At 37.1% G+C, this 8,648-nt stretch overlaps 1 pseudogene; it reads left to right on the forward strand.

Annotated features, from left to right (window-relative positions):
- Positions 1 to 3,788: 3,788 nt before the first annotated feature.
- Positions 3,789 to 6,341, forward strand: LOC122312665 (annotated as a pseudogene).
- Positions 6,342 to 8,648: the final 2,307 nt, after the last annotated feature.

Below are 8,648 nucleotides of genomic sequence, written 5' to 3' on the forward strand. Positions count from 1 at the left end.
TGACATATATAATCGTTGTAATCTAGGTGTCAATGGAAAGTGGCGTACTACCTTTTGCGGCACATTTTGTTTGTCAGATGTCCATCTTGATTCGTGGCATATGGGACATTCGTTCAACTGCTCGTTCTCTTGCCAAAATAATATGCAGTCATTCTTACATGCATGTATTACGTTGTAATCAAATCCAAGTCCTCGTTTCAATTTTTTTGCTTCATAGAAGTTACGAGGAAGTGTATTATCTGATGGCAGTGCCTCCTTAAACAACTCGAGTAACATATTGACAGCCTTAATTGATAATCGGCACATTGATTTTATGTGAAGCAGTCTTACGGTAAATGACAACTTACTGTGTCTTCTGCATCCTGGATATAGTTCACGTTGTGACTCATTCCACAATCGTGCAAAAGTATTATGACCCCCATCATTTGAACTTGATGTGTCCGTGCCACCTTCATTCATAAACATTCCCGCACCGATGTCACCTAACATTTCTTCCATATCCTCATCATACTCATCTCCAACAACATCTGGTTGTACATCTTCATCGATCTCTTCTTCTTCATGTGGAGCATCGAATGAAGTTGGATATGGTTCCCCGTGTAAGACCTAATCAGTATAACCCTTGTCAATACCTTTTACAAACAGATGCTCTCTCACCAAGTCTATCTTATGAGAATGCAAATTCCTACATTCTTTACATGGGCATCGAATACGTCCATCACTATCACATGTACCCAATGCAAACTCTAAGAATTTCTTAACACCTTTAGCATATACGTTGTAATTCTGACCCAAACGATCACTAACTCGCATCCAACTCTTATCCATGCTGACTATCTTCATTATAAACAATCACGTGTGCATCAACAAACAAGCATGTATCATGTATCAATCAAGGAGCATGCCACCTTATACCGGGTAGTTGGTCCTATCCCATTCGGAATTGTAAGATCATAGTCGCAAACCTATCCTCTATAATCTGTCACACCCAACAAAATTTCGGCAGCATCTCCCCATAGTTCTCCAAATATGCTCGTCTGGTTGTGTGCACCGACTTGTTAATCGTCGATACAACATCACCGAAACTGCATATCCGGAGAACAAGGGATAAATCTGCCAAAATCTTAATGCTGGACGTATAACAGATATAGATCGATAGTTTGCGAGAATGATCTTACAATTCCAAACTGTCCACTCTGGACAATTCAAGAGTTATCAATCTTTCAATTAAGGCGGATTGATAACTCTCGAACGGGTCTAAGGCTAATATTGATGAACAAGCAATATAAGATATGCCAATATTTAACATGTATCAAACAAACAATGCAAGATATGTTAATTAAGTATTTATATTATTAAATAATTAGATAGTTGTTTTATATCTTTCAAAATATTTTATCAATTATAACTATTTGTAATGTAATTAACAAGCATGTTAATAATTATAACTATTTGTATTGTAATTAACATTCATTTTATTAATTATAATTCGGAATTTATATTTTAATCAAATTCATTTGATTACTTTTAACTTTTAAGTATTTAAGTATTATTAAATCCAGATTATTTGTATTTTATTTAAAATTCATTTTATTAATTCAAATATTAAGTGTTTTTGTGTTATTAAAACAAAACAAATTGTATTAACCTATAGTTGAATAATTCAACATCATAAATAATTAAGTTTTGTAGCAAATCTTAGATGATTTGTAATTTAATTCATTCTCATTTGATTATTTGAATCTTTTAAGTATTTAAGTATTATTAAATGTAGATTATAAGTAATTAATTTTTAATTCAACTCCTGCATTTAAAATGTTAATTATTTTAACACTGACCAACATAACGTTCAAACGGTGCTCGTCACCGTTCGATCTAAGGACATACGTTCGAACGGAACACGAATACCGTTCAAACGGATTACTTCCAGAAACCACTCGTCTTCAACCTCTGAAAATCCCAACATTTACAGTCCATATTACATCAAAAGATAGCAAACTATATGACGAACTCATGTAAGCAAACGAAAACACATATAAAAACTAAAAAGAGGTCAAATTTAAGGAGAATACCTGATTTGGAGAGATAAAGCGGAAAATCCACCAAACGGTAAAAACTCTTCACCAAACGGTAAAAACAACCTCTTAATCCGAAAATATAAGAGATTGATAGGAGTTAGTAATATTTGAGGGCTAGATTGAAGAATAATGGCGTTGGTTGGAAGAAAATGAGCGTGGGAGTGATATTGAGTCGACTGGAACGAGTGCTAGATTGTGAGGTTCTGTCGTGTAAATGTAGAACATTTACGTTTGAACGGTTGTTTAATGAACGTTCGAACGTCAAATCGATTAGCGGGAAAACTTTTCCCCCCCTAATTTAACGTTCGAACGTGAAAATACACGTTCGAACGTTTTCCCCCCCTAATGGACTCCGAAGATCGTTCGAACGCTATGCTTAGTGTTCAAACTATATAACATAACGGTCGAACGGTTTGTCTGTAACCGTTCGACCGTTATAGTAATACGTTCGAACGTATAACATAACGGTCGAACGGTTTGTCTGTAACCGTTCGACCGTTACAGTAATCGTTCGAACGGTTTTTAATTTTATATTTATATTATTAATATTGATATTGAGAAATATATTTATTGTTGATAATGTTGTTCAGAATATCAAATATTATTAAATTGCTGTATGTTTCAAACTACTGTAAATAGTTATTTATTGTATTTTTCTTGTTAATGTTATATATCTAGTTTGTAATTATAAATTTCAGGTTGATTATAATGTCTACTTCTAGACCGGCACGTAAGCGACGCAATCTTGGTGAGAGTAGTAGTGGTCCAGTTCGGGAGAGGACAGTTTCACTGGAGTGACCAGTGAAGATTTCTGATTTCCAGAGTCTTCTCTGGGAGGGTCATTCATTGCCCTCAATATTCAGTGATCGTGGTTGGGGACCTATCTTGGATGAACGGGAGGAAGCATGGGAGCCAGTCTCCTACGTTGACATTGTTGCTGAGTTCTATAGAGAGCTCGGCAGTGCCAGCGCAGATGATTCTGGGGCCTACAGTATCACTGTCCGAGGAGTACCCGTTGTATTTTCACGAGATGGACTTGCTGAGCATCTCGGTATTCCTAGGCTGCCAGATGCATATCCGAATGTGGTGCCTAGAGAGTCTGATCCTTTAGTTGAGGCGGAGACAGCTGAGGAGGAGGCATCAGTTTATACTGATGAGGTCGATACCCTTGCTGATCACGAGGTGAGGGATTTGGTTGTCGGTCCAGATGCTCCACCGTATGACGGGACGAAGAGCATCAAACAGGCAGATTTATCTTCTTTCTTTAAGATATTAAATTTGATAATTGCCAATAACATTGACCCTCGGCAGCACAAGACAGAAGTTGGCATTGATCGGACGAAATTTATGATACGAGTCGCTCGTGGCATTCCTATCGACTTGGTGGGGTATATATTCGATAGGATTCGATCAGAATCTCGGTACATTTCGATGGATATACTACCATTCGGAGTCCTGATCACCCGATATCTACTATGTGCTGGTGTTGTGCCAGATGTTGCTGAGCATAAACGGGAGCCGATGGGACCGATAAACAGCACCACCCTCTCACGCAGCACTGGACACTCGAGACTGCGTTTTCGTGCACATGTTCCAGAACCAGTTGATCCTCACAAAGATGGACAGCCGGGAGATCATGGAGTCTCAGCTGCAGCTGCAGAGACATCTACACGGGCCGAGGCATCAGTCCACAGTGTTACTCGTGAGGAGATGGCTGACATAGTGCGTGCAACGATCAGTGAGCAGACATCAGTAGTGATCGATGCAGTGCGTATGGAGATCCATTCTGCTGTGTCTGAGCTTCGTACAGAGTTTGCTGCCATGTCTGCGACTCAAGTCACCATCAGTACTCAACTGACACAAATAGAGGAACGTATAGCTGCAGTCGAGGAAGTGTGCAAAGACTTGGGGTCTTAATTACTTTATGATATATTTTATTTATTTATTTTCTATTTTTTGTATGGACAATATTTTGTGTTTTGTAAATTCAGTACTTAAGTATGAAATAGTATTGTTTTATATTTTCTAAACTAATTCTTAATTTAGATTAGTCATATTATTTAATTAACCAATTTTTTATTATTACTAGTTAATCTAAATATAATTTGGCAAAAAACTTAAAAAATTAAAACCCTGTCACTGTTCGACCGATTCAAATAACGTTTGAACAGTGAATATGCATCATTCGAACGGTTATTGTTTACCGTTCGAACGGTTTATCAACTTCCCTCCAAAATAATTTTGCCTATCGCGCCAATATTATGTTCAAACGGTAAAAATTAAACGTTCGAAGGGTTAATCATTAACGGTCGAATGGTTAACTTATTTGGGACAAAATATTTCGTCCCTAAGAATACCGTTCGAACGCGTTCGAACGGTCTGGCATACCCGTCGTCATTTTGGAACGAAATTCAAATTTCATTCCAAATTCTCACTTTTTGAGACGATTTTCAATTCGTCCCAAAGTAATTTCGTCCCAAAAAATATTTTTTGTTGTAGTGATTGTACAGAGGTTTTTTATACTTTTTTTTTAGTTTTTTAAAAAGCCTATAATTTATTATAAATATTTCAAGAATTAAATAAAGTCGAGAACATAATACTAATCGTTGATCAACATTGTCCATAATAAGTGAGACAAGAGAGTAAAAATTGATAATATTTGTTGTCATGACGCTTGGAGTTGCCTGCGGGTCCGACCTTTGCAGATAATATTTTTTTGCAAAGTAAACATTCTGTCACATAATTGTTAATAATTGTATAACAGGTTTAAGAGAAGCTTCTAATGTTGATGGGGTGCATGCTATAAATATGAGTAATTCTAAATCAAACCTTACATCATAGGTGAGTGAACAAATAGGCATGGAGATCAAAGTTGAAATGATCAATAGAGAGGTAATAAAACCTTCCTGTCCAACTCCCCATCATCTTAGATGCTTCGACCTCTCCCTTTTAGATCAGCTACTACCCGAAATTTATATATCGGTGGTGATATTCTATTCCCACAACCCTTCTGATCTTCCCCATTTCAAGGCTGTTGATATATCCCATAGGCTAAAGACATCATTGTCTGAAACCCTGTGTCGTTTCTATCCACTTGCTGGGAGAGTAAAACATAATGTCTCAATTGAGTGCAATGATGTTGGCGTTGATTACTTGGAAGCTCGAGTCAATTGCCATCTCTCAGACATTCTTAAGCAACATCCCGAACAGAAAATGTTGTACCACTTTCTTCCGAAAGTGACTGAACCTCTGGAACCAAGCTTGGAACCTTTGGTTCTAGTTCAAGCTAGCTTCTTTGAATGTGGCGGATTGGCCATTGGTGTGTGTCTTTCCCACAAGGTAGCTGATTTTGCCACGACTGCCATGTTCATAAATAGTTGGGCTAGCGCGGCTCTTGCCGCGTCTGGTGAGGCCGTGCTGCCTCCGGAATTCGGTGCTGCATCTCGCATACCACCGAGAATACAATCTACCTTGCCGTCACCAGCCATGAAATTGGCGAACGAAACGATCGTTTGGAGGAGGTACGTGTTTGATGCACCAAAGATTGATGCTCTCAAGGCAAAAGCCGCCAGCGCCAACGTTCCACAGCCCACACGTGTCGAAGCAGTGTCATCTCTTATTTGGAAATGTACAATAACCGTGTCTCAAGATCAAAACACCAATTTCTATTGCCATCTAGACTGACCCAATCGATGAACATGCGCGAAAGGCTTACTCCTCCCTTTCCTAAAAATGCTTTTGGAAATCTCTCGTGGTTTTTCGGGCGAGAAACAACAGAAAATGAGATACAGTTGCATCGGTTGGTTACTGAGTTAAGGCAAGGAAAAGAAGCTTTTATTGAAGATTATGCAACAAAGTTTTATGGGGACGAGGCTTTCTCTGTGGCTAGTCAAGATACCAAACATCTTAGTAATCTTCTCCCCTCAGAGGGTATTACACACCACATTTTCATTTCCAGCTTCTGCAGATATCCACTTTATGAGGCTGACTTTGGTTGGGGGAAGCCTACATGGGTGACTATTGGTAATAATCTGATGTCTATAAAGAATGTTGTATGTCTGATGGATACGAGAGATGGCAGCGGAATAGAAGCTTGGATTACTCTTAGTGAAGAAGACATGGCATTATTTGAACACGAGAAAGATCTGCTTGAATATGCATCTTTCAACCCAACTGTCCTGGATTAAATCCTAATTTTAGTTTATAATTTAAGTACTAGCTAGTGTAGATAAATAAGGAGCATCAGTATTTTATCGTTATCAATTGGTTGCTGAACTCGTCTTGATCGATCACTTAGATGCTAGCTATTATCGTTAACATTTCCGTACCTATATATGTTGTAAGGCTAGTTAAAGCCAACAACTTCCTTGAATAAAGCAGCTTCGACGTTTCCTAGCTATAGGCTATTTAATTGTATATATTAATTCTTTTTGATCGATGCATGGTATTCCTAATGCCTTCCTGGAATATTATATTATGCTTATATAATGGAACATATGTGAATACTTTTGCTTCCATTGTCTCTTATTTTATTTAAGAAAAGTTCCAGCTGGCCCGTCAGTGAAAGAGATTGACCACTAGCTCATTCATTTCCTTTTGATGAGAAGTTACATCGACTTAGCGACGCAAAAAAATAAGAATAGAAAAGTCCTTAGCCATTCAATACTAACAACAAACCTCAAGCTGCATGATAACGATCTATGTCTATTTGAGAAAGAGCTTTCGATTATATCATATATCGATGATTATAGACCACATCAATCACCATTGCAAGTGGGGTTGCACAGTGGCCCCATTAAAAAAAATCTTTCGTCATTTAATGATTCCAACCAATCTTGAGCTGCATGATAATGATGTATATCTATCTAAGAAAGATTGTTTGATTATTTTATATATTGATTGTTTGAACACTAAGAACCCCTTGTGCTTTGTAATCGTGCTTCCATTTACTTCGTAGATTGAATCCTTGTTAGGAACTGTGGATGAGAGAATGCAGAGGAGGAACTCCCATTGGTTTCTCCCAATTGAATCACCAACAAGCACTAGCCTTTTGTTTCGTGGATTTTCTAACATCAATTTTTCATTAAACTTGTTTTGATTAGTGAGAAGAAAGTGACATACAAATTATATATCAAACCGTTATTGGTATCATAAACTCAACCATGTAACATCAGAGTTTATTAAGCAATAACTTACGGACAAGAAAGAAGAAGCTGTACAGCAAGATAGAGCAATAAGATTTCAATTCAAAAAAGAAATTGAATTTTTTTTTGTTGCCTAAGATGGTCAAAACAACATCCAAAGGTTCACCTTCAGCAACATCCATGACCTACAAGTACTTAGCATTGTATTTGTATAATTAATATTTCAAAGTGAGTACTATACTGATGAGTTAAGTGTTGTGAGAGCACTATTCCGATGGGTTATGTATATTGCTTTGGTTTTTTTGGTTGTAATACTTGTAAGATTAAAGTAAATGCTTGCAGCATCTTCTACCTACCAACTAGTGTTGTCAATTTGTTCTTTTGGTTGTATTCCTATTTTGTTAACAAATTTGTGTTGTCATCTCAAATTGCAGTTGAACCCTATGGACCCTAGTGTTGCTATGCTTTTATCTGGGCTTGAATGAATGCCCAATGCGATTCATTTGGCAACTTTGGATAGCTCTCTCCCTACAACTAGTCCTCAAGTTCACCCTCTTATCTCAAGGAGACGGGGCAGATCTGAAGTATGGCAACACTTTACGAGGGTTGAGGATCCCGATGAGCCCAAAGCCAGATGCGATTATTGTAGTAAGATTTTGTTATGCCATCCTAATAGATAAGGTACTTCATCCTAGAAGTACCATAATGAGAGATGTAAAGCCTTTAATACTAGTAGGGTTGGAAGGGATAACCCCCAATAAAAAATGACTGGGACTAGGAAGATGAGGGTAGATGGTAAAACTAACAGTCTTAGTGTTGGACTTACCAAGGAAAACGAATAGAAAATACGGCCAGTGGTAGCTAAAATGATAATTGTGAATAAGCTACTATTTAGATTTGTAGAAAAACAAGGTTTTAAAGACTTTATGGCTGTAGTTGAGCCTAGATTTCCAATCCCCTCTCTCACTACTATTATACAAGATTGTATGAAGATGTATATGTTAGAAAAAGAAAAGCTAAAGAACATGTTCATGACATTCGATTATAAGATTTGCATCATTACTGACATGTGGACATTAATTCAAAATCTGAATTATATGTGCATAACAGCCCATTTTATTGATGATGATTGGATCTTGCGTAAGAGAATTATAGATTTTAACAAAGTTCCTGATTACAAAGGAATAACAATAGGAAAAGAGATTGAGTCATCTATACTTGGATGGGGCATAAAGAAAATATTTACAATCACAATCGATAATGCATCTTGTAATACCAAGGCTATCGATTATTTGAGGAAAATTGTCAAACTTAGGGACTGTATGGTATTAAACAATGACTTTGGACAATGACATTGTCTAGGATGGATTAAAAGAAATTGATAAATCAATTGTGAAAATTCGAAGTGCAGTTAAATATGTGAAGT

This window comes from Carya illinoinensis, chromosome 6 (assembly GCF_018687715.1).
Source record: "Carya illinoinensis cultivar Pawnee chromosome 6, C.illinoinensisPawnee_v1, whole genome shotgun sequence".
NCBI classification, from domain to species: Eukaryota; Viridiplantae; Streptophyta; class Magnoliopsida; order Fagales; family Juglandaceae; genus Carya; species Carya illinoinensis.